The following is a 26,890-nucleotide window of genomic DNA, read 5'->3' on the forward strand; positions in this document are numbered from 1 at the left end:
GCCACCCTGCTGTCAACCTCCTTCTGGATCCTCGCCTCATGCGCGTTAGCGGCATCCTTTGCTTGGGCAACCTGGCGCTCCCTCATCTCCAACCTCTCCAGCTCAAGGCTGCGCTCCATGGCTTCCAGCGCCAGCGCTTCCTCGCGCTTCAGGATCTCTTTCTCCTCGGCAGGTGTCCCCCTCATAGATGCAAGGGTGGCTTGGCGCGCCTCCACCTGCTGCTCCAAGGAGGCGCTCCAGGCTTGGAACTCCCACGCGCGCTTCTCTGTGATATCATGGCGGTGGTCAGCTTCTTGGGCTTCTTCCAAGGCTCAGGAGTAGGCCTCGCGCGAGGTCGTGAGGGACGCCTCGGCCTTCGCATTGTCAAGCTCACGCTGGTGGCGCCCGAGGTTGATGGCCACCTTCAGTTTATGACGCTCCTCCACCAGCCGAAGGCCCTCGGCCTCGAGGCACGCATCTACATCCACAATCTCTCCGCCGAGCCGGCTCATCGCGGCCATCGCCTCTTGAAAAAGCTCATGGCGGACGACACTCCGTTCATGCGCTAACTTAAGCATGCTGCAGACCTCGTCCTCCGCTGCGGGGGCTGCCGACGGGGCCCGAAGCGGCTCACCCCCTCTCAGTAGGAGGCTGGGGGCTGGACCCCCCCGGTCCCCGGCCAGGCCTCGCGAGGAACCCGGATAGGCAGAGACCCGCTGCTTGAAGAAGAGCCCAGGGTCGAAGCCATCCAGCCGCCGTCCACTACTAGAGGAGGAGCCCTTGGCACGCTTGCCGCACCCCAGTCGAGGCTGCGAGCAAGAGACAGCGAAGGCGTGAGCTCGAGGCGCCAGGCAGGCAAGCCTGCCTCTCCGACCAACCCCGCGCCAGGGGTGGCCTGAAGGCTTGGGGCGCTCAAGGTTAGCGGGGGAGTTGAGGCAAGAGGAGGTTGCTCCGCAGAAGACTCCACGGCCTTGGCAGAATGAACCCTGAAGAGCCACTGTCAGGAAGGGAAGCAGCATTCGAGGAATTACAAAGATAAGGTACTTACTCGTCTACGGCGATGTACTTCCTATGTTTCAACGGCCGGACGGTGACACTACTGCAGCTTGGAGACCCCTTCCTCTTATGGAGCGCCGCGAAGTCCACGCGGAACTGGCCCAGCCGTTGTACATGGCAACCAGCACCGGTGCGTGACTGGCGAAGCACCCAAGGAGACGAGCTCGGGAGTGCCAGGCTGGGGAGAGCTATCGGGGTCCGCCTCGCGACGAACTGTCGAGGCCTCAGGAGCCTCGGCCTCAGGAGCAGCGGATTGCGTCGCCCCCTCAGCTATCGCCCCAGGGCGAGAACCATAGGTCCCCGAGGATGACGCCTCGGGAGCCTCGGGCAGCATCAACACCTCGACACCCGTGCCACCGGCCTCCAACGGTGCTTGCCTCCCTGCGTCCACTCTTGGGGCAAGCTCGGCACCTGTAACAAGGAGAGGAACCACGATGACGGGGTTCTCACGGGGCCCCACAAGGCCGACTGGGCGCAGCCCCCATTCATCAAAGGAGGGCATCTACCCCGCGAACTCCACCCTGTTCGAGCAACTGTACAAGCAACAACCCTCCTACGGAAAATCACCCGGCGAGGGGTCACCGGCCAAGACTTCAAGCACCGTTCTTCGTGCCTTAGCCGGAAGCCCCGACTCCTGAAGCCTCATGTGATCCTGGTCGCCGGTTAGGGCCCACATCGGCTGGGAATGGCGCTAGAGTGGAGCGATGCAGCATCGGAGGAACTCCTTCACCACCTTGGGCGCGGTCACACCAAGACCCTTCATCCTCCTCAGTCGGAGCCAGACGAAGGAAAGGCGAGAGCTCACGAGATTCTTGTGGCCCCAGCCGGAGTTGGGGACGACGGGCGACGACGGAGACGAGAGTAGGGGGCTGAGCACTCCTACATCCACATACACCCATCGCGTTCGAAACCCACTCGCGGATGGAGGGAGCTTGAAATCAACCCCCGAGCCAGCCGTCTCCGCCACAGCCTGGAAGCTCAGGCACCCCGAGCACTGCGAGGGGTCGGTTAGGTGCGGCGAGAAGATAGGAGGGCCACAGAAGGGGCAATGCCCACCATGGCCTCGCAAACGAAGGCGAAGGTGGAGAGAAGGGCAATGGATTGAGCATCAAGGTGCAACATATGGATCTGATAATGGGAAAGCACGACATTGAAAAAGGCAGAAAAAGGAGAAACAGGCCAGCCCATAGGGCGTCAATGAAGAACTGAACCTCAGTGACCGTCCTATCGATGGTGGCTCGGGACGCAGGCCGGGCCACCGTCCCTCCCCATTCGTTGGAGCTGGTGGCAAGTACAGGGCAGACCTTATCCATGGCCTCCTGAATGAGCACCCGCGATCGACCAATAGCGGGCTCGATTGCCGGGGGTGAGCTGGTTGAGGACAGGGGCTTCTTCCATTTCTCCGTTCGGTTCGGCGCCATGGCGATGGAGAGGACTGAGCTCAAGTCGGATTGGAAGAGGAAGCTGGGGTTTGAAGAAGCGGGGGAGTTGGAAAGAGCGTTGCCTGCAAGGGGGAAATAACTGTGTAGGGCGCTGTCGGTGTCAAAACCGGCGGATCTCGGGTAGGGGGTCCCGAACTGTGCGTCTAGGCCGGATGGTAACAGGAGACAAGGGACATGAAGTTTTACCCAGGTTCGGGCCCTCTCGATGGAGGTAAAACCCTACGTCCTGCTTGATTAATATTGATGATATGGGTAGTACAAGAGTGGATCTACCACGAGATCGAGGAGGCTAAACCCTAGAAGCTAGCCTATGGTATGATTGTTGATGTGTGTGTTGTCCTACGGACTAAAACCCTCTGGTTTATATAGACACCGGGTAGGGTTAGGGTTACATAGAGTCGGTTACAATGGTAGGAGATCTGCATATCCGTATCGCCAAGCTTGCCTTCCAAGCCAAGGAAAGTCCCTTCCGGACGCAGGACGGAGTCTTCAATCTTGTATCTTCATAGTCCAGGAGTCCGGCTAAAGGTATAGTCCGGCCATCCGGACACCCCCTAATCTAGGACTCCCTCGGTAGCCCCTGAACCAGGCTTCAATGACGACGAGTCCGGCGCGCATATTGTCTTCGGCATTGCAAGGCGGGTTCCTCCTCCAAGTACTTCATAGAAGATTTTGAACACAAAGATAGTATCCGGCTCTGAAAAATAAGTTTCCACATATTGCCATAGAGAGAATAATATTTACACAAATCTAATCTGCTGACGTATTCCGTAGTGTGACGTCACACCACGGCCAAGCTTTTATTCGAACCGTTTTACTGTCCCATCTCAGCGCGTTATGCAAGGCGGTTTCCTTGGCACGTCTTGTTAAAGCAGAGATCATGTCCCCTTATTCTGGGATTCTTATCAATACGGGCGTGGGTAACCCAACCGTGCCATCGTTTACGGTGCTTGGAGATAAGCAAGTTTTATCAGGCTGGTGGGGACATGCAGCTGCGTCCACCCATATAAGGGGATAAAGATCCACCTTTTCACCTATGCCTTCTTCCTCCTTCGCCTATCCATTCTTGCGCACTCGAGCTCCAGCGCCCAAGTACGCACTCCCAACCTCAACCTTCTCCAGCCATGTTCGGAGTGGGAGGCAAGTGGATGGTCTCCTCCGTCATGGAGGGACATATCAAAAAGCTGAGGAAGGCCGGATACCTATCTAACGACATCGCGTACCGGCTCCCCAAAAAGGGGCAGCTCATCCCCACCCCTAGGCCCCATGAGAGGGTGGTGTTCCTCCCCCATTTCCTCCGCGGACTGGGCTTCCCCCTCCACCCATTTTTCTGGGGGCTCATATTCTACTACGGCCTGGATTTTGAACTTCGTCCTCAACATCTCGGCGTTTATCGTTGTGTGCGAGGCCTTCCTCCGCATCCGCCCCCATTTCGGGCTCTGGCTCAAGACTTTCAACGTCAAGCCGAAGGTGGTGCGCGGCAGCCAGGCGGAGTGCGGAGGTGCCATGGTGGGCAAGATGGCCAACGTCCTCTGGCTCGAGGGCTCCTTTGTGGAGACCCTGAAGGGGTGGCAATCGGGGTGGTTTTACATCACCGAGCCGCGCAATGCCGAATGGGTCGCACCCCCCGAGTTCTGGTCCGAACCCCCAACGCGGCTCACGTCCTGGAAAGAGACGGGCCTGTCGTGGGGTAAAAAAGGAGAGCTAACCGAACTCCAAACATGCGTCAAAACCCTGGTGGACAAGAAGCTCAAACTTATCAACGTAGTCCAGGTTATGCTCATCCGCTTGATCCTCCCATGCCAACAACGGGCTTTCAACCTATGGGAGTTCGACCCGGCGCGGCACCAAACTCTGAGCAGGCTCTTCGACACGACATACGAAGATGCCTGGAAGGTGCTTTTTAAGGGCGCCGAGGCTCCCGCATCCGCTACTGAGGATCGCGGATTCAGTGCGCAGCATCACGCTCTCGCGGTAAGCTGTTTTTTTTCTTTTACAGGGTATCCATTTTTCATAGTTTGACTCCATGAGGGATCTAAACTCCCTTTACCTTTGACAGAATTGGCAGGTGACCTCCGGACAGATCAACTGTCCGCCTCCTTTGCCCGAAGGCCCAGCGGATGCTCGCTTGGCGAAGCTGCTGGTTCCGGCACCCTATGTGGTGCCAGAGAAGAAGGTCAAGAAGAAGGCCACGGGGACTCGAAAGAGTGCCCGACGCCCGGAGGTGTCGGATTCATCATCCGACTAATCCAAGACGCACTCCTCCCACGAAGACGAGGAGGAGGAAGAAGAGACCCCTCCCCCTCCAGCGGGGGAAGGGAAGAAAAGGAAGGCCGCCCCAACTGGGGAGGCCGAAGGGTCCAAGAAGGGGAAAACCCTTCCTCCAGACTTCACCACCGACGCCGACGGCGGTGGAGAGGAGTGGGCGCCGAGGGCCAAACCCCTGGCCAAATTGTAAGTATCCAGATACCAAAGTAATTCATAGTATTCGTTTATTGCACAGCTTTCCTTACGTCGAATATGTTTATCCAGCCCGCCCAAAGACCGGCTAGACGCGTCGTCGAGCGGCTCACTGGACTCGTCGTATGTGAACTCGCTTCCGCCGGCTTCCTCCCCCCGCCCTACGGACGACACCGAAGTGTTGTCCCAACAGGTTCCAAGCCGGGAGGAGGTGGTCCTGGAGGCGCCGCAAGGCGACCTCCCGGACTCCAGGAGCAAAGGGGATGAAACCCCCCAGGGCTCCAAGTCCGGCTCTAGGCCGGACACCGCTCCGGAACCTTCAGAGGTTCCAGAGTCCGGCAGGGGACCTCCTTCCAAGAGGAGTAATTCCGCCGTGCCGGTGGCCCCCGTCCAACCGGAGGTGCCGGACAATATGTTGGAGGCGCTCCAAGGCGCCTCCATCGACGAGGAGCACCGTGCTATTATGAGTGCGGTGGTCTAGAAGGTTCAGTCCACCAAGAGCGGACTGACTAAAGCTTGTACTAGCCTTTTGACAGGCTTTGAGGTAAGTAAAGAATGTGTAAATAGTAGTACCGCATAGACAGTAGCCCCTGATGCTCTGTTGAGTGTTCGCGAAGAAAAGCCGAATAGAGGATCAAAAATTCGCAGGAGTCTAACAAAGGAGTCAATATGCGTATGCAGGCTTCTCTGCTGGCGTCCGCTGCACTAACTGCGGAAGTGGACACACTGAAGCAGAGCCTCGAGAAGTCCGAGCAAGAGCTCGGGCGTGCCAAGAAGCAGCTCGAGGAGAAGGAAGGTAAGAAATACCTTGTTTGAATATGTATAAAAAGGGTGCAATTGGAAAAATAACAGGATCAACATGGCTATTGTAGGGGCCCCGTCTGAGGTGGCGACCCTTAAGCAAGCGCTGCTCGAGGCCGAGAAGTGTGCGGCCACGGAGCGCACCGAGCGGGAGAAGTATGAGGCCGATGTTGGCAAGGTTCGGCAAGAGCTCCAGGTTCTCATGAAGAAACATGAGAGTTTGGAGCTTGACTCGAAGACGCGAGCATCCGAGCTCGCGGCGGCTATTGAAAATGCCAAGTCTGCCAAGACCGAATCCCAGAAGACCCTCCGGGAGTTGGATGAGGTGAATAAGATAGCGGCGGGTAAGGCATTATTTATGCAAAGCAAACATATAAACGTGAGTTACTTGGTACTTACCCGAATCCGGAGCTCTCCAGGAGCGTTCGCAGATCTTCCCCGGAGTGTGTTCGATGCCGCTGCATTCTATCGAGCCGAGGAGGGCAGCTCGATGGAGAAGGTGTTCTGGTCTCAGTATGCTAAGGCCGGACACCCCGTGCCCCTGAGCAACCAGCTGAAGCAACTGGTCGAGCTCCACAAGGCGGCCGAACAGGCCATGAAGGGCCTCCTAGTTCGGCTGTGGCCTGGGGAGGCCCTGCCTGGGAGCTATTTCGGGCTGGTGCGGCGGCTGGTGGAGGCCTGTCCAAGGCTCGAAGTCATCAAGCGCTCCGTCTGCATTGAAGGTGCTCATAGGGCCCTTGCCCATGCTAAGGTGCACTGGGGCAACCTGGATGCTGAGAAGCTTGTGAAGGACGGGCCACCGCCGGGGAAAGAGCATCGCAAGCCCGAAAATTATTATAAGGATGTTCTGAAGGGTGCCCACCTTGTGGTGGATGAATGTTCTAGGGATGTAATTTTTGAGTAAAACTCGCTCGTTTTTGTCCTGTGCACTGAAAACTTGTTCATATGCGCTGAGCAATGCTGTTGGAATTTAAAATATTACCTTCTGTGCGGCTGTTTATCAATTCTGAGAGATGGCGAGTCGTCGGCTTCTGCCTCCTTGCCGCTAGTGCTGGGGTGTTTGGGGATAAACCTGAGTGCTCTTTTTCCCGTGTTTGGGTCCTTTGAGGGAGGCGCTCAGCCCAACGAACAAGGCAATCAGACTATAATGCGTGAACACTCTCACTTAGCCATAGAATTCTATAATTTTAAATTTCGGCGAAGCCCCTAGTATTCGGAAGACCGAGTTCGGGGCGCTATCCACGCCTTGGCTGGACAGAGCCGACTCCTCGCCCTAAGCGGCATAAGTCTTTAGGGACTCGAAAAAACCTCTTGAACAGCGACCAACTCTCGCTTCATCATGACAGTCGGTTTTGGCTTTCTCCACTGAGGTGCTCGGCCCAGCTCAACTGGGGCACAATCGCAGTGGTTCTCCTAGTGCTACCTTAGCCGATATAGCGGAACGTAAGGCACCAAAACATAGGAGCCGGGCAAACCCAACTATTGACCCAAGACATGATTTGGAGCCGATGCATATAATGTTATAAGTTCGGGGTGGCGCACTTGTGAAAGTGTTCGTACTTCTCACACCATATTTAGGGGTACTGAAGCCCCTGGCGTATTTTGGCCATACCAAATTGTACGGGTGCAACATGTCGTTAAGGAACATATATTTATAAAAGGATAATGCAAAAATAGACAAAAGCTATGCATTGTTTATTAAAAATAGCTGCGATCAAAGTAGAATGATACAAATAATGCGACAAAAGGTTGGACTATGTAACATGTCTGATCCAGGGGCAAGCTGCGGAATAGTATGCGAAACAGGTATACTGCTCGTGATAGAGACCACCTGTGAGTTCCGTAATGCGGCGTGGCTTGTCTGCCTCCCTGGTTCTTGCATCGTTTATGCGGCAATTGAACTGCCGAACAGGCCTTCCGAAGAATGGAGTCCTGAAAGTAAGAGAAAATTAAAATATCGGCAGCCCCTGGTGCGGTTTAAGCCGCGTTTCAGGCGTGCCATGATGGAGCCCCTCCCCCTGTACCCATGGTATCTCTAGAGCGTAGTTATGTACGTGAAGTACTGGCGTTGCCTTTTTGCGAGGGTTGGGGTTGGGGCCGCATTGCTACGCCTGCTCGGAACGTGCCAGGCGGTCTTGTTTTGGGTAACTCCAGGCACGCTTGACGGTGTCCGGACGTTTAGTGGCCGGACTGGAGAACTGCCTGGAGAGGCTGCTTTGTACTTCCGCTGCAAGGGCCGCCGTGTGCTCCTCCGTTCGGAGGGAGCGTTCGGTGTTTCCATTGACCGTAATTACTCCTCGATGGCCTGGTATCTTGAGATTAAGGTATGCGTAGTGCGGTACCGCGTTGAACTTAGCGAATGCGGTTCGCCCGAGCAGTGCGTGATAGCCACTGCGAAACGGGACTATGTCGAAGATTAACTCCTCGCTTCGGAAATTATCCGGAGATCCGAAAACCACTTCAAGTGTTACTAAGCCTATACAGTTGGCTCTACACCTGGTATTACGCCTTTAAAGGTCGTTTGGGTGGGCTTAATCCTCGAGGGATCTATGCCCATTTTCCGCACTGTATCCTGGTAAAGCAGGTTCAGGCTGCTGCCGCCGTCCATGAGGACTCTAGTGAGATGAAATCCGTCAATAATTGGGTCTAGAACCAATGCGGCGAATCCGCCATGACGGATGCTAGTGGGATGGTCCCTTCGATCAAAGGTGATCGGGTAGGAGGACCATGGGTTGAACTTTGGGGCGACTGGCTCTACCATGTATACGTCCCTTAACGCACGCTTCCGCTCCCTTTTAGGGACATGGGTTGCGTATATCATGTTCACTGTCCGCACTTGTGGGGGAAAACCCTTCTGTCCACTGTTGTTCAGCGGCCGAGGCTCCTCGTCGTCATCGCTATGCAGCCCCTTGTCTTCATTTTCGGCGTTTATCTTGCCTGCCTGCTTGAAGACCCAACAATCCCGGTTGGTGTGATTGGCTGGCTTTTCGGGGGTGCCATGTATCTGGCACGAGCGGTCGAGTATTCGGTCCAAACTGGACGGGCCCCTAGGATTCCTTTTGAATGGCTTTTTCTGCTGACCGGATTTAGAGCCTCTGAATCTGGCATTAACTGTCGTATCCTCAGCATTGTTGCCGTTAATGCGGCGCTTTTGCTTGTTGCGACGCGACCTGCCACTATTGTCCCTGGTGTCCAAATTACCAGGGTTCTTGGTCATATTGTTGCTACGAGCAAGCCAGCTATCTTCTCCCGTGCAAAAGCGGGTCATGAGTGTCGTGAGTGCTGCCATAGATTTCTGCTTTTCCTGTCCAAGGTGCCGGGCCAGCCACTTGTCACGGATATTGTGTTTGAAGGCTACTAGGGCCTCAGCATCCGGACAGTCGACTATTTGATTTTTATTTGTTAGGAACCGTGTCCAGAATTGTCTGGCCGATTCCTCTGGCTGCTGAATGACATGACTTAGGTCATCAGCATCTGGGGGTCGCACGTAAGTGCCCTGGAAATTGTCGAGGAATGCGGCTTCCAGGTCCTCCCAACAACTGATTGATCTTGTTGGCAAGCTGTTAAGCCAATGCCGAGCTGGTCCTTTAAGCTTGAGTGGGAGGTATTTGATGGCGTGGAAATCATCGCCGCGGGCCATGTGGATATGAAGGAGATAATCCTCTATCCATACCACAGGATCTGTTGTGCCATGATATGATTCGATGTTTACGGGTTTGAAACCCTCGTGGATTTGATGATCCATTATTTCGTCTGTAAAGCAGAGTGGGTGTGCCGCGCCTCTGTATTGGGCTATATCATGACGTAGCTCCAATCAGCCTTGTCTACTGTGTTCGGCCCTGCCGAATTTGTGGCCGGCATGACGGTTACCGTCTCGAGCCGTGGGGCGCCCACGCGATCCGTAGATCGATCTTGTTTGCCTTGCCTTGTCCTCCAACATGTCTCGTAAGTCCGGTGCATATTCCCGCGCCTTGGTACGGGGTGCGGCTTGAGTGGAGGGCCGAGAGGCTTCTCTGTCGTGACCACGTGGTGGCCGGTCGGCCACATCAAGTGCTACCTCCTCTAATCGGGGTAGCAACCTGCGCTTTGGGTAGCTCTTGGAGGGGCGTTTGAGTTTATGCTCTTCGGCCGCAAGGACTTCAGTCCATCTATCGACTAGCAAATCTTGATCAGCCCTAAGTTGTTGCTGTTTTTTCTTCAGGCTTCTTGCCGTGGCCATAAGCCTGCGTTGAAAACGCTTTTGCTCGACGGGATCCTCTGGAACGACGAATTCATCGTCGTCGAGGCTTGCCTCGTCTTCGGAGGGAGGCATATAATTATCGTCCTCAACCTCTCTGTCTGCCGCTCTCTCGTGAGGGCTGGTTTCTCCATCCTCCTGTGCTAAATCTTGCTGGAGGGGGTTTTCTTTGGCGCTTTCTGGAGTATTGTTATCTCCCGTGCCAGAATCACCGTGTTTGTTTTGGTGGGATTTTGAGCGGCGCTGCTGACGCCGGCGCTTAGGCTGTTTCTTGGAGGGGTCATCCTCCACTGCTCCATCGCCATCTCCCTCTTTTGGGGTGTCCACAATGTATATGTCATATGACGAGGTGGCTTTCCAGGGCCTAGTAGGTGCTGGTTCTTCATCATCTCCTTCATCGGCGTCCATACCGTCGATATCTCCGGAGTCGAAGTCGAGCATGTCGGTTAAGTCGTCGACAGTGGCTACAAAGTGGGTGGTGGGTGGGCTTCGAATTTCTTCATCATCCGTACCCCAACCTTGCTGACCGTAGTTCGGCCAGGGCTCTCCTGATAAAGAGAGAGACTTCAGTGACTTCAGGATATCGCCAAAACGCGAGTGCTGAAAGATGTCCGCGGTAGTGAATTCCATGATCGGCGCCCAATCGGATTCGATCGGCAGGGGCGCGGGGGGCTCGGAGTCTGGAGAGGAGTCCGGCTCCTTGGAGTCACGGGTCTCGCAGAGTACAGGGCTGGTGCTTGGCTCAATCACCGTTGGGGTTGCAGCCCCGAGGTGGCGTCCAACTGCCCATCCTTGATCGGCGCAGTTGGCTCCGAATTAAGGGTCGGAGCCGATGCGGATGCGGCCTCCAGGGCACTGTTCGGCAGCAGAGCTAGATCATGCTCGTCATGACAGTGCGGCGCGCTCGGCAGTGGCTCGAATCCGTCGAAGATCAAGTCCCCACGGACGTCAGCCGTGTAGTTTAAATTTCCGAATCTGACCTGACGGCCAGGGGCGTAGCTTTCGATCTTCTCCAAACGGCCAAGCGAATTGGCCTGCAGTGCAAAGCAGCCAAAGACGAAGATCTGTCCGGGGAGGAAGGTCTCACCCTGGACTGCATCGCTATCGATGATCGAAGGAGCCATCGAGCCTGATGACGACGACACAGAGGAACTCTCAATGAAAGCACCAATGTCGGTGTCAAAACCGGCGGATCTCAGGTAGGGGGTCCCGAACTGTGCGTCTAGGCCGGATGGTAACAGGAGACAAGGGACACGAAGTTTTACCCAGGTTCGGGCCCTCTCAATGGAGGTAAAACCCTACGTCCTGCTTGATTAATATTGATGATATGGGTAGTACAAGAGTGGATCTACCACGAGATCGAGGAGGCTAAACCCTAGAAGCTAGCCTATGGTATGATTGTTGATGTGTGTGTTGTCCTACGGACTAAAACCCTCCGGTTTATATAGACACCGGATAGGGTTAGGGTTACATAGAGTCGGTTACAATGGTAGGAGATCTACATATCCATATCGCCAAGCTTGCCTTCCACGCTAAGGAAAGTCCCTTCCGGACGCGGGACGGAGTTTCAATCTTGTATCTTCATAGTCCAAGAGTCCGGCCGAAGGTATAGTCCGGCCATCCAGACACCCCCTAATCCAGGACTCCCTCAGGCGCCGTGGCCGCCTAGCCAGGCGGATATCAATGTTGCATGGGGAAGCGGGGCTGCCCACGTCCAATCAACCGCCACGCGTCGACCAAGGCCTTAGGCTGTTGGGGGCCCGCGACGCTCCGCACTTGCCCTTTGGCTTCGCCTCGAAGGCAAGTCCGAGTGCGCCTTAGGCCCAGGGGCTACTGTCGGCGTTCTGGGAACGGGGGTCCCCAGACTTGCCTGCCTGCGGCCCATGGCATGGCTCTGCCAGCGGCCTGATACAGCCCGTCTTCACCAACAAACACTCAAGACCGTCGCGAGGGGCCAAGCCTCGTGAGGCAGACGACCCAAGACCTCCTCGGGAGTGGCCTCACCAGGCTGGCTCATGAGGGGCGGAGAGATCAAGGCAAGGGGTACCTCGCGAGGTTCCCATGATGCAAGCCATGACGACCAAGGCCAGACGGGCGCCAGCGATCGCGACATCCTCATTTGCTCTTTGGTGCTGAGGAGGCAAGCGCAGGCGAGGAGTAACGAGGCATCAGGCAAAGGTTTCCATATCGGTGCAACGAGACCAAGACCAACAGGATGACAGGACGGAGGGCACCATGGAGCCCAAGACGGCATCACCACGAGATCCTTTGGCAGGCGAAGACCACCTTTAGTCAAGATAGCTTGTTCTAGTTGTCCCCTTTCAAATTGGCCATTGTGGCATCCCTTCCCGCTCAATATTTGGGAAGAGGACCAGGGCCTCTATAAATAGGACTAGCCACAACCGTAGGAGGCAACTCAGCTCAGATTGGGCAATCCTCACCCACACACGCATCCACCAGGCACAAGAACACCTCTCCTCAGGAGGTTGTTCTTCCCTTGTACTGTTCATCCTCAGCCCGAGAGGCACCACCACACTGGAGTTGGGTATTACACCACAACGGTGGCCCGAACTAGTATAAATCTTGTGTCCCTTGTGTCACGACTTCGTCGAGTTTAGCCTTTCAGATCGTGGCGAGGCGGAGGGCGTGATTAGCTAGGGAGAGATCTTCGCATGCACCCAAGTGTTCGAACCTTAAGGGTTTTGCCGGAGGAGGATGAGGCTGAGGCCAGGGGAGAAGGATGGAGAGAGAGAGAGGGATGCATCTAAGAGGTGGTGCGAGAGGCATACCATATCGAGGGGGAAGGAGTGTGCGAGTACGAGATCGATGAAAGAGTGGTGGGAGTGAGGCATGGAAGGTGAGAAGAGAAGAGGGGAAGCTTGTGTTTGTGCTAGGCACACCTGGCTAGAGAGGTATATTGATCGATGTGTGCCGTAAAGGAGCTGGGTGGCCTACACACACCATGGGTGAATGACCTAAAGTGAAAAGACAAATTTCCGTGATGGATCTAGAGAATGCTGAGGGAGGGTGAGAGGGATGCGGGCGTGTTCATGCACGAGAGAAAGTTAGCGCTAGCTACAAAGATAAGAGGATTGTGTGGGTGTAAAAGACAAATAGAGATCATAATTCATTATAAAAAGCGAATTCGGATATTTGAAGAATTTATCATAGTGTTTTAAACCGAAGCTTGCGTGGATATATATAACGGTCATACACATGGTGTGGTTATGAACATGTTATACTACATATAATATATTTTATCTCTACTCTGATAAAAAATAGAGTTGTTGATGATGGTGTGCCTGCCATCCTGCAATATAGGCCGTCGGATTTATATCTGACGGATAGGAAGGAAACTATGGCAATTTTGAAAAAAGATACCCACACCCCTCTCCATATTTGCAAATAAGGCCTCCACTTGATCATGTTGATGTTCTGTGGAACGCATGGGCATCTTGCTAGTACTACATATAATATATAGAACATTGATTATAATTTGGGCTAATGTGTGGCTTTTACAACTCAGGGCTAAATACTTGTCATAATGTAGGGGGCAGGGCACTATAATTTGTGTGATAAACACGGTGTATGTATGGAACATGGTTTAGATTATGAATATATAGTTAGTACATCAAATGTACTATTATTTGGAATCAACATCAAGTGTATTCAAAAGATTGAATTCGGGTTCATATAGTACACATAGTTCATATCTATCTCTATAGTAATCATGTGGTGTGTTGTTAAGGTAATACACGAATGATGGTTGAAGTTGGCAACAATCATGATTGTAGATTCTTATTGAAATAGAGAAACGAATTCAAATTCAGTTCGAATTGCAGCGGTAGTATAAACATTTGGAATGCACTAAAATGTTGGTATGAGTAGGTTACATGCATTAGACAGCCAGCGAAAAAACTTAATTGGACATAACATGGATTCATACTCTCTCTTTGTGTAGCTTTGAATAGCATTTGCATAGTAAAACGGGACAAGACTCTCTCTTTGTGTGGTGTGAATAGTTTTTATTTTTTCGTTTTTTTTCGTTGAGGGAAGTGCGAATTGGTTTGGTACGTACAAGTACAATATTACACGTTAGGCTTGTCCCTAAAATTCAACCCGCGCCTTGTTATATCCTGAAAATTTAGATATCGTGCTCCCAAAACTGGCGCCTTAGCAACCCGCGCTTGTTATCCTGAAATTACAACGCGCGCGAAATCTCCCTCCAGCTGCCAAATCCCGACACGAGAAATCCCCCTTCTAACCCTGGGCCTCTAGTTCAAATCGGTGGGGGTACTTTTGTAACACACCCTACATTTTGGACAAGCACGTCCCTAAGTCATGGTTCGCCCTCCCATCGCCTCCTTTTTGCCATTCGAAATCTGGCCGCCATAACAACTTCGCTCCAGCTGCGAAACCCCACCCTCCTCCATCCGCCACCTCACCGCTGCCCAGCCGGACCCTCTTCCCCGACGACGTCGTCCACCGCAACAGCTCGACGTCCCTCATTCGCCTCCCTGGATGAGGATCCGTCGTCCATCCTATCGTCCCGCCAGTTCAGCCGCCCCATCCTCCACCTCCAAGGAGATGCTCCGACGATCGCCTCGTCTATCTCGGCTGCTCCATCCCCACAGCGCCGCCTTAACTTGCTCCACTGGAACTGCAACATCCTCACCGACTCCTCGGACGAAGCCGAGGCCTACTCGGTGCCACCAAAGAGGTTGTACACTCATCGCATCGCACCTTCTCCTTAACTCGACCTCCCGGCACCGATGATGCTCCATCCCGCACCCCCATGGAGCGGCTACCTCAAAGCCAGCACCGCGGGCGACATCTCCATGGCGGCTCTCCCTAGTGCGAGGCCCCTTCGGCGGCGGCGTCCATACAGCCGGATCTGCTGCTGCTCCGGCCGTCGCTCGATCGCTCGCGCTGCTGCTGCTGCTCCGGCTCTCGCTCGCTCGCTCTGCTCCGGCTCTCGCTTGCTCTGCTGCTGCTGCCCGGGCTCTCTCTCGCTCGCGTTGCCGCTGCTGCTCCGGCTCTTGCTCGCTCGCTCACGCTGCTACTCTCCCCCTCGCTCGTGCTGCTGCTCTCCTCTGATTTAGCTAAACTTTAGTCGACTGAATCGAATTTTGGGTCAGTTGATTTTCAAGGGGTGGTGGGTCTTGCCGGAGTTAAGGAAGAACCACCCGCAGCGGGGAGGGGGGCTCGATGGAGAGGTACCCCACTATCTACCTTAGGGGTTCTGGGAGGGGTGTTGCTCGCCGGCGGTGGGGGGCACGGTGGTGGGGACGGTGGCGTGGGGATCGCCGGAGAAAACGCTTGGCACGGGGGGCTAGAGGGCTGGCCGAGGCGGCGGCGGACCGGCGGTGGGAAGTTGTTTCGGGGCAGCGAGGCGGTGGTGGACCGGCGGTGGGGAGTTGTTTTGGGACGGCGAGGCGGCGGCGTACCGGCGGTGGGGAGTTTTTTTGGGGCAGCGAGGTGGCGCGGGGTTCGGCCGGTGGTGGCTGGCGGCTCAGGGGGTGCAGGTTGAAGATGAACTGCAGGCCCTCACTAAACTATCCCATGTGAAGTGCCTCTCTGCTACCATTGCGTTCAGTTTCGACAGTAACATTCAGATTCCATAGTAAATTTCAGTTTGTACAGTTAATTTCGGAGTCAAAAGTTTTTACCTCATCTGTTGTAGTCAGGTGGGTTTTGGTGATGTAAATTTTACATCTATCACTTTTTGGTAATGCATTTTACATCATCTATTGGAGATGCTATTAGAATCCCACTTGAGATTAACAATGTTTGTCTTGTGCTGCTTCATCCTTGACGTCTTACGGCTCACCGGAGTTGCTCCAAGGACGGAACGATCCATCACAACAGAGTAGTGCCCTGGACGCCGTCTACAGATTCTTCAGATCCTCCTCCACACCTCCGACAGCCAACTCTGCCTCAACTTCTTCAGCAACCAACCCAATGACGTTGAGGTCGACACGGCTACGGCAAAGAGGTTGTACACTTGTCGCATCACTTATTACTCTACATTCATGTCGATCCATTAGGGCTATTGTGGTTCAATGGAAAAACATAGCAATAGTTGTGGGGCGCATATCGAGGCAGCAATGAATAGTATCTCTATCTAATATCTGGTTCACCTAGGGTATGCCTATGTTGTTCATCTTGGGTGGGAAACAAATAGTAAAGCAATCATCATCTATTTTTTATTAAATTAAAGCAATCATCAGCCTGTTATCATTATTTTTGGATCCATCCACTGGTTGTTACCATTACTCTAGATTGTTACCATTACTCTAGATTTCTGCATGCTCTCCTTACATAATCTCACTATATTTTTTTGTATGCATGTCAGATATTGTACACAGTCATGCTGAACATGTAGACAAAAAGAGAAGAGTTTTGCGCGGTAATACAATGTCATGCACACATTGCTCCATGGTAGGTTCAATGGCAACCCTCCCCCTCTCCAGATTGTAATCCAGAGGAAGATATCTGCTCTAACTTGGCATGATGATGTTAGTCATATCATGCATATGTTGCCTTGCAGTGCCTACTTTCGACATCATAAATGTCATCTGCTTAGTTTAGACATGTTCCGTAATGCCACCTGTTTAGTTTCAATATCATATATGGGAATTATGCAATGCCATCCTGTTTAACCAAGAATCATATATTTCAATGATATCTAGCCCATCCTTTTCTTCACTAAATTTCCATTTGTCGATAATGTTTGTACATTAAACTACTCTTCCTGTGCATCAGCCATTTGAGTGGGTGATGGAAAAATCTGGAATGAAAACAAGGCCTTCAGAGCAGACAGTGCTACCTGTCGAAGCAGATCTCTTGCTGGGCCCCGATAGCTCCTCGGAGATGGATTCAGAGACAGATGACTAGTCCTATTCCCCCACCGAGGTGTATGCTCTAACTTGGCATGGTTCTACTGCTCATATCATGCATATGGTGTCTTGCATTGCATAGTTTAGACATCATATACACAATATTCAACACCATGTTCTTAGTTCAGACATCATATATGCGAATGCCCTCCGCTTAGCATATAAATCACATATCTGAATTAAATCATGCGATCCTGGTTACTTAGATAACATGTATGTGAATTATGTCATGCGATCCTGTTTAGTTAGTCATCATATCTTTGAATTATTATATACTATGCTATCCAGTTTAGATAGACATCATATATGTGAAATTATGTCATGCTATCCATTTTAGTTAAACAATATACATGTCAACTATTTAATTCCCTCTTTTTTCCACACTATCTATTGCATCTGTCTCTCATACAATGTTTGTACATTCAATTATGTATCCTATTTATCAGCCATTTGAATTGGAGCAGGTGATGGCAGTATCTAGCGGAGTAAAAACACGATCTTCAAATAAAACAGTGCTACCTCTTGGTGGAGATAGCACCCCGGTTGTACATGCACGAGAACCAGCCCTACCACACATAACTCAGACTCTCGCAGATTTTACCCCTACTGTGATGGACAGAGAACCAGCTTCACTGAATCTAACCCCAACCCCAGCAGATAGTAACCCAGGTCCTGTTGACACAGCACCATCGCCACCATAGAGCTCCCAAACAAGAGCAGTTAGTATGGCAGCTCCAGTGCCCAAAGCGCCAGTACTACCACGACGGACCCCAACTCCACCAGTTAGTACACCTATTCCTGTGGAGGAAACACAACCAGCTAATAACCCACAAGTATAGGGGATCACAAAAGTTTTCGAGGGTAGAGTATTCAACCCAAATTTGTTGATTCGACAAAAGGGGAGCCAAAGAATATTCTCAAGTATTAGCAGTTGAGTTGTCAATTCAACCACACCTGGATAACTTAGTATCTGCAGCAAAGTATTTAGTAGCAAAGTAATATGGAAGTAACGGTAATGATAGCAAAAGTAATATTTTTGGGTTTTGTAGTGATTGTAAAAGTAGCAACGGAAAAGTAAATAAGCGGAAAACAATATGTGAAAAGCTCGTAGGCATTGGATCGGTGATGGATAATTATGCCAGATGCGGTTCATCATGCAACAATCATAACATAGGGTGACATAGAACTAGCTCCAATTCATCAATGTTATAACACCCCGGATGTAATTTACCTAATATGTACTCCAACTCTTGCCGTTTCCGGCGCTAAGTTATTTTATTTCCTCGGGTTCGGGTTTTTGTCTCCGTGTGTTGTTGCCGTTGTCATGCATCTCATATCATGTCATCATGTGCATTGCATTTGCATCCGTGTTTGTCTCATGCATCCGAGCATTTTCCCCGTTGTCCGTTTTGCATTCCGGCGCTCCTCTCTCCTCCGGTGGTTCTTTCTACCTCTTTTTCGTGTGTGGGGGTTAAACATTTCCGGATTGGACCGAGACTTGCCATGCGGTCTTGGTTTTCTACCGGTAGACCGCCTGTCAAGTTTCGTGCCATTTCGACTTCGTTTGATACTCCAACGGTTAACCAAGGGTCCGAGAAGGCCTTGTGTGTGTTGCAGCCCAACACCCTTCCAATTTGGCCCAAAACCCACCAAAACCCTCTCCATCATCTAGAGCGTTCGATCACGATCGCGTGGCCAAAAACCGCACCTCATTTGGAGTCTCCTAGCTCCTCCTATGCCTATATATAGACCCCCCCTCCGAAATTCCCGGGTCAAACCCTAACCCTCTCCCTCTCCTCGCGCGGCCGGACGAAATCTCACCGGCCGGACGTGTCCGACCCGCCCGCCAGTGCCACGTGGTGCCTCCCTATTGGCCGAGCCGCCGCGCCCACTTCGCCGTGCCGGCCCGCTCGGCCCTCGTAGGGCCCCCGCGGGTCCAAAGCTCTGCGCCGCCAGGGCTCCCGAGACGTCGTCGTCTTCCTCCTCCGCGGCACCCGGCCGCCGCCTTCCTCCGCCCGGCGCCCCGCCTCTCGCCGGCGAGCCGCACTCCGGCGAGCGCCTCGCCGTCCGACGACGACGACCGCCGACCCCGCCGCATCTTCCTCAACGCCGGCAAGTACCCCGGGCCAGACCTCTTCTTCGGCATCCTCTTCTTCCTCCGGCGCGCTCCGCTTCAAGTCCGACTCCGGCGAATTACGAAACCCTAGCGAACCTCGTAAACCGTGCCAGATCTGGATCTGGAGATTTAGCCCGGTTGACTTTTTATCCCCGAAACCCTAGATATTTTGCGTTTTTCATCATGCTATAACTCCGCATCAGTAACTCCGTTTTGGACGTGTAGCATATCAAAATGTTCGTCTCTGAGAGTACATAATTTCATCTCATTGCATCATTTTCATTTGAGCTCATCTTGATGCCCTAAATGCTGTTGGAAGAGAGCTATTTGAGATAATTGTCAGATCTGCTGCACCAAATAGCTATTTGTCATTTTTGCCATGATTATTGTGTGCATGATATGCTCCTGAGATGTACATGAGTTTTGTTATATGCCATGCTATCTTTACATAGGTGCTTACCATGTATTTTTGTGACATGTGTGGTGACTAGCACAAGTTTGCAAAGTAGTGCATTCGTTAATGCTGATTTTAGGGACTTAGAATTTCACCAAGTCCTTGATCTGATTTTATCAATATGCCATTTCCTAGTGATCCGTGCCTCTTTTGAGGATGATCAGTAAGGATGATTTACTAATATTGTGGTGCTATATACATCCATGTCTTTGGTTGCAATTATTGAGCAACCTAGCTTGAGGCAATCGAGCTCTACTTTTGCTGTTTCATGAATCCTGGCAGATTGTTTACTTATTAGCGATTTTGCCGAGGATGTTGTTGTTGATCCGTGCATGCTATGTTGTTGTTCTTGCCATGTATAGCTTCTATGGTATGTATTCTTGATGGGTGTATGCTTAGTTTGTCATGCCTTGCTCTGTAGTGAGTGCATCAAGCTCGTAAACATGCCTATTCGTTAACAGATTTGCATGTTCTAGTTTTTCTCTAAGTCTGTAATCTGATTATGTTTTTGCGATGTTCACTTCCTTGCAATTGTATTTTCTGATCCCTTTTGTCTCAAGGTCACTAAGGGACTTTTGTTAAGTGCTTTGAGTAGCTTCATGTCATGCCTTGCTTTGCCATGTTAAGTTCGTGTAGCATATAGTTTTCATGCTCCAAAGTGTGCTACCTGTTTATCATTTGCACTTTTGCCATGCGTGTTTGAACCTGTTAATGGATGAATTGGCCGTAGGTCAGTGTTCATATTTTGTCAAGCATCATGAATGGATCCCTCCCATGTATTTTGTGGTCATGTTTGAGTGTTGTAGCATAATTATCTTGATGCATTTAGATGGCTACTTGCTGTTTATCGCAGACCGTTGCCATATTTGTTTTGCTTGCCATTTCCAAACCGTGCATCCGATTCCGGTGATCTTTATATCGTTTTCAACTGAAATCACCTCACCCTTCCAGTCGCACTCTTGGATTTCCAGGTTGAGGCCATGTTCAATCATTCCTTGTCAAATCTTGCTTTTGCATCACATATCGCATCCCGCATAGCATACCATGTTTGCATCATATTTTGTTTGAGCTTTGCACGTGGTTGATTGTGTTCCTTTTTCTTGTTTGTCTTGTTTGGGTAGAGCCGGGAGACGATTTCTCTAATGAGGAGCCCGTTGAGTTTTCTTACGAGGATCAAGTAAACTCTAACAACTTTGCAGGCAAGATGATCATACCCTCGAAATCACTTCTATCTTTGCTTGCTAGATGCTCGCTCTTTTGCTATGCCTATGCTACGATACCTACCACTTGCTTATCATGCCTCCCAAATTGCCATGCCAAACCTCTAACCCACCATGTCCTAGCAAACCGTTGATTGGCCATGTTATCGCTTTGCTCAGCCCCTCTTATAGCGTTGCTAGTTGCAGGTGAAGATTGGAGATCGTTCCTTGTTAGAACATTGTTTATTTGTTGGGATTCATTATATTATCTTGTTATCTTAATGCATCTATATACTTGGTAAAGGGTGGAAGGCTCGGCCTTTTGCCTAGTGATTTGTTCCACTCTTGCCGCCTTAGTTTCCGTCATATCGGTATTATGTTCCTGGATTTTGCGTTCCTTACGCGGTTGGGTGATAATGGGAACCCCTTGACAGTTCGCCTTGAATAAAACTCCTCCAGCAATGCCCAACCTTGGTTTTACCATTTGCCACCTAGCCTCTTTTTCCCTTGGGTTTCCGGAGCCCGAGGGTCATCTTTATTTAAACCCCCCGGCCCAGTGCTCCTCTGAGTGTTAGTCCAAACTAGAGCCCAGTGCAGCACCCCCTCAGGGAAACTCGAGGTTTGGTTTTAGTTGTATGGAGAGCTCATCTGAGTGTGCCCTGAGAACGAGACATGTGCAGCTCCTATCGGGATTTGTCGGCACATTCAGGCGGTGTTGCTGGACTTGTTTTTACCATTGTCGAAGTTGTCTTGTAGAACCGGGATACCGAGTCTGATCGGAATGTCTCGAGAGAAGGTTTATCCTTCGTTGATCGTGAGAGCTTGTGATGGGCTAAGTTGGGACTCCCCTACAGGGATTTGAACTTTGGAAAGCCGTGCCCGCGGTTATGGGCAGATGGGAATTTGTTAATGTCCGATTGTAGATAACATGAACCTTAACTTAATTTGAATGAATCAACTGAGTGTGTTACCGTGATGGTCTCTTCTCGGCGGAGTCCGGGAAGTGAACACGGTGTTGGAGTAATGTTTGCCGTAGGTTGTCCTATAGTTCTTCGTTCGGGCTTTGCCTTCTCTTCTCGCTCTCGTTTGCGAACAGGTTAGCCACTATATATGCTAGTCGCTTGCTGCAGCTCCACATATTACCTTGCCTTACCTATAAGCTTAAATAGTCTTGATCGCGAGGGTGCGAGATTGCTGAGTCCCCGTGACTCACAGATTACTTCCAAACCAGATGCAAGGACTGATGATTCCGTTCTAGATGATGCGCTTGAGCTCAAGTGGGAGGTCGACAAAGACTCACGCCGTTACTATGTGTCTTTCCCTGATGATCAGTAGTGGTGCCCAGTTGGGGCGATCGGGACCGTGTCGCATGTTGGGGTTGATCTTTTATTTTGGTGCCGTAGTCGGACCATGAGTGTATTGGATGATTGTAATGTTATTTATGAATTTGTGTGACGTGGCGAGTGTAAGCCTTTTTCCCCTATTATCTATTACATGGGTTGTTGTGAAGATTACCTTACTTGCGACATTGCTTTCAATGCGGTTATGCCTCTAAGTCGTGCTTCGACACGTAGGAGATATAGCCGCATCGGGGGCGTTATAAATGTAATGTAGGCATGTATTCCGAATATAGTCATACGTGCTTATGGAAAAGAACTTGCATGACATCTTTTGTCCTACCCTCCCGTGGTAGCGGGGTCCTAGCGGAAACTAAGGGATATTAAGGCCTCCTTTAAATAGAGTACCGGACCAAAGCATTAACACATAGTGAAAACATGAACTCCTCAAACAATGGTCATCACCGGGAGTGGTCCCGACTATTGTCACTTCGGGGTTGCCGGATCATAACACATAGTAGGTGACTATAGACTTGCAAGATAGGATCAAGAACTCACATTTATTCATGAAAACATAATAGGTTCAAATCTGAAATTATGGCAATCGGGCCCTAGTGACAAGCATTAAGCATAGCAAAGTCATAGCAACATCAATCTTGGAACATAGTGGATACTAGGGACCAAACCCTAACAAAACAAACTCGATTACATGATAAATCTCATCCAACCCATCACCGTCCAGCAAGCCTACGATGGAATTACTCACGCACGGCGGTGAGCATCATGAAATTGGTGATGGAGGATGGTTGATGATGACGATGGCGACGGATTCCCCTCTCCAGAGCCCCGAACGGACTCCAGATCAGCCCTCCCGAGAGAGTTTAGGGCTTGGCGGCGGCTCCGTATCGTAAAACGCAATGAATCCTTCTCCCTGATTTTTTTTCTCCCCGAACACGAATATATGGAGTTGGAGTTGAGGTCGGTGGAGCAACAGGGGGCCCACAAGGCAGGGGGCGCAACCAGGGCGGGCAGGCGCGCCCCCCACTGATACGTCTCCAACGTATCTATAATTTTTGATTGCTCCATGCTATATTATCTACTGTTTTGGACTATATTGGGCTTTATTTTCCACTTTTATATTATTTTTGGGACTAGCCTATTAACCGGAGGCCCAGCCTAGAATTGCTGTTTTTTTGCCTATTTCAGTGTTTCGAAGAAACGGAAAATCAAACGGAGTCCAAACGGAATAAACCTTTCTGGAATGTGATTTTCTTCCCGAATATGACCCAGGAGACTTGGACCCTACGCCAAGGAAGCTTCGAGGTGGGCACGAGGTAGGGGGCGCGCCCTATACCCCCAGGCGCGCCCCCACCCTCGTGGGCCCACCAAAGCTCCACCGACGTACTTCTTCCTCCTATATATACCTATGTACCCCCAAACAAACAGAACAGGAGCCAAAAACCTAATTCCACCGCCGCAACTTTCTGTATCCACGAGATCCCATCTTGGGGCCTGTTCCGGAGCTCCGCCGGAGAGGGCCGTCATCACGGAGGGCTTCTACATCATCATAGCCTCTCCGATGAAGTGTGAGTAGTTTACCTCAGACCTTTGGGTCCATAGTTAGTAGCTAGATGGCTTCTTCTCTCTTTTTGGATCTCAATACAAAGTTCTCCCCCTCTCTTGTGGAGATCTATTCGATGTAATCTTCTTCTTTTTGCGGTGTGTTTCTTGAGACCGATGAATTGTGGGTTTATGATCAAGTCTATCTATGAATAATATTTGAATCTTCTCTGAATTCTTTTATGTATGATTGGTTATCTTTGCAAGTCCCTTCGAATTAACCATTTGGTTTGGCCAACTAGATTGGTAGTTCTTGCCATGGGAGAAGTGCTTAGCTTTGGGTTCAATCTTGCGGTGTCCTTTCCCAGTGAAAGAAGGGGCAGCAAGGCACGTATTGTATCATTGCCATCGAGGATAACAAGATGGGGTTTATTTCATATTGCATCAATTTATCTCTCTACATCATGTCATCTTGCTTAAAGCGTTACTTTGTTTTTAACTTAATACTCTAGATGCATGCTGGATAGCGGTCGATGAGTGGAGTAATAGTAGTAGATGCAGAATCGTTTCGGTCTACTTGTCACGGACGTGATGCCTATATACATGATCACGCCTAGATATTCTCATAACTATGCTCAATTCTGTCAATTGCTCAACAGTAATTTGTTCACCCACCATAGAATACTTATGCTCTCGAGAGAAGCCTCTAGTGAAACTTATGGCTCCCGGGTCCATTCTCATCATATCAATCTCCATCACTTTAATCTTGCTTTGATTTTTACTTTGCCTTTTACTTTTCACTTTGCATCTCTATATCAAAAATACCAAAAATACTATCTATCAGATCTCACTCTCGTAAGTGACAGTGAAGGGATTGACAACCCCTAATCGCGTCGGTTGCAAGTAGCTATCGTTTTGTATAGGTACGAGGGACTTGAGCGTGGCCTCCTACTGGATTGATACCTTGGTTCTCAAAAACTGAGGGAAATACTTATGCTACTATGCTGCATCATCCTCACCTCTTCGGGGAAAACCAACGCAAGCTCAAGAGGTAGCACCCACCCTCGTGGACAGGTGGAGGCCCCCTGACGTGGATTCCTCTTCCAGTATTTTTAATATTTTCCAAAAATAAGTTCCGTGGAGTTTCAGGTCATTCTGATAACTTTTTTTCAGCACATAAATAACACCATGGCAATTCTGCTGAAAACAGCGTCAGTCCGGGTTAGTTCCATTTAAATCATGCAAGTTAGAGTCCAAAACAAGGGCAAAAGTGTTTAGAAAAGTAGATACGACGAAGACGTATCAACTCCCCCAAGCTTAAACATTTGCTTGTCCTCAAGTAATTCAGTTGATAAACTAAAAGTGATAAAGAAAAAACTTTTACAAACTCTGTTTGCTCTTGTTGTGGTAAATATGTAAAGCCAGCATTCAAGTTTTCAGCAAAGATTATAACTAACCACATTCACAATAACTCTTAGGTCTCATGTTTACTCATATCAATGGCATAATCAACTAGCGAGCGATAATAATAAATCTTGGATGACAACACTTTCTCAAAATAATCATAGTATGATATAACAAGATGGTATCTCGCTAGCCCTTTCTGAGACTGCAAAACATAAATGCAGAGCACCTTTAAAGATCAAGGACTGCCTAGACATTATAATTCATGGTAAAATAGATCCAGTCATAGTCATACCCAATATAAATTAACAATAATGAATGCAAATGATAGCAGTGCTCTCTAGCTGGTGCTTTTTAATAAGAGGGTGATGACTCAACATAAAAGTAAATAGATAGGCCCTTCGCAGAGGGAAGCAGGGATTTGTAGAGGTGCCAGAGCTTGATTTTAAAGCAGAGATAAATAATATTTTGAGCGGCATACTTTTATTGTCAACATAACAACCAAGAGATGGCGATATCTTCCGTGCTACACACATTATAGGCGGTTCCCAAATAGAATGGTAAAGTTTAAACTCCCCCTCCATCAACAAGCATCAATCCATGGCTTTCTCGAAACAACGAGTGCCTCCAACTAACAACAGTCCCAGGGGGAGTTTTGTTTGCAATTATTTTGATTTGATTTGCATAAAGCATGGGACTGGGCATCCCGGTGACCAGCCATTTTCTCGTGAGTGAGGAGCAGAGTCCACTCCTCTTGAGAATAACCCACCCAACATGGAAGATAAGGACAGCCCTAGTTGATACATGAGCTATTCGAGCATACAAAACAGAATTTCATTTGAAGGTTTAGAGTTTGGCACATACAAATTTACTTGGAACGGCAGGTAGATACCACATATGGGAAGGTATGGTGGACTCATATGGAATAACTTTGGGGTTTAAAGGATTGGATGCACAAGCAGTATTCCCGCTTAGTATAAGCGAAGGCTAGCAAAAGACTGGGAAGCGACCAACTAGAGAGCGACAACAGTCATGAACATGCATTAAAATTAATGAACATTGAGTGAAAGCATGAGTAGGATATAATCCACCATGAACATAAATATCGTGAAGGCTATGTTGATTTGTTTCAACTACATGTGTGAACATGTGCCAAGTCAAGTCACTTAAATCATTCAAAGGAGGATACCACCCCATCATACCACATCACAACCATTTTAATAGCATGTTGGCACGCAAGGTAAACCATTATAACTCATAGCTAATTAAGCATGGCATAAGCAACTATAATCTCTAATTATCATTGCAAACATGTTTATTCATAATAGGCTAAATCAGGAACGATGAACTAATCATATTTACAAAAAAAAGAGAGGTCGAGTTCATACCAGCTTCTCTCATCTCAATCAGTCCATCATATATCGTCATAATTGCCTTTCACTTGCATGACCGAACGATGTGAAAATAATAAGAGTGCATGTGCACTGGACTAAGCTGGAATCTGCAAGCATTCAATAAATAGGAGAAGACAAGGCAATATGGGCTCTTGGTTAAATCAACAATAATGCATATAAGAGCCACTTCAACAATTTCATCATGGTCTTCTCCTATCGACCCCCAAAGAAAAGAAATAAAACTATTTACACGGGAAAGCTCCCAACAAGCAAAAGAAGAACGCTAAATCTTTTTGGGTTTTCTTTTAATTACTACTACTACAAGCATGAAAAGTAAACTAGCTAAAAGCTACAACTAATTTTTTTTTGTTTTTCTTAAGGTTTATCAAACACACAAGAAAAAGGCGTAAAAAGAAAATAAACTAGCATGGATATTATAGTGAACAAGTATGAGCACCGACATCTAGGAATGAGTGTGTGGACAGGAATGTAATGTCGGTGGGAAATACGTACTCCCCCAAGCTTAGGCTTTTGGCCTAAGTTGGTTTATTG

The sequence above is a fragment of the Triticum urartu genome, chromosome 2A (genome assembly GCF_056163025.1).
Source record: "Triticum urartu cultivar PI428250 chromosome 2A, HENAU_Tu73, whole genome shotgun sequence".
In the NCBI taxonomy this organism is placed as follows: Eukaryota; Viridiplantae; Streptophyta; class Magnoliopsida; order Poales; family Poaceae; genus Triticum; species Triticum urartu.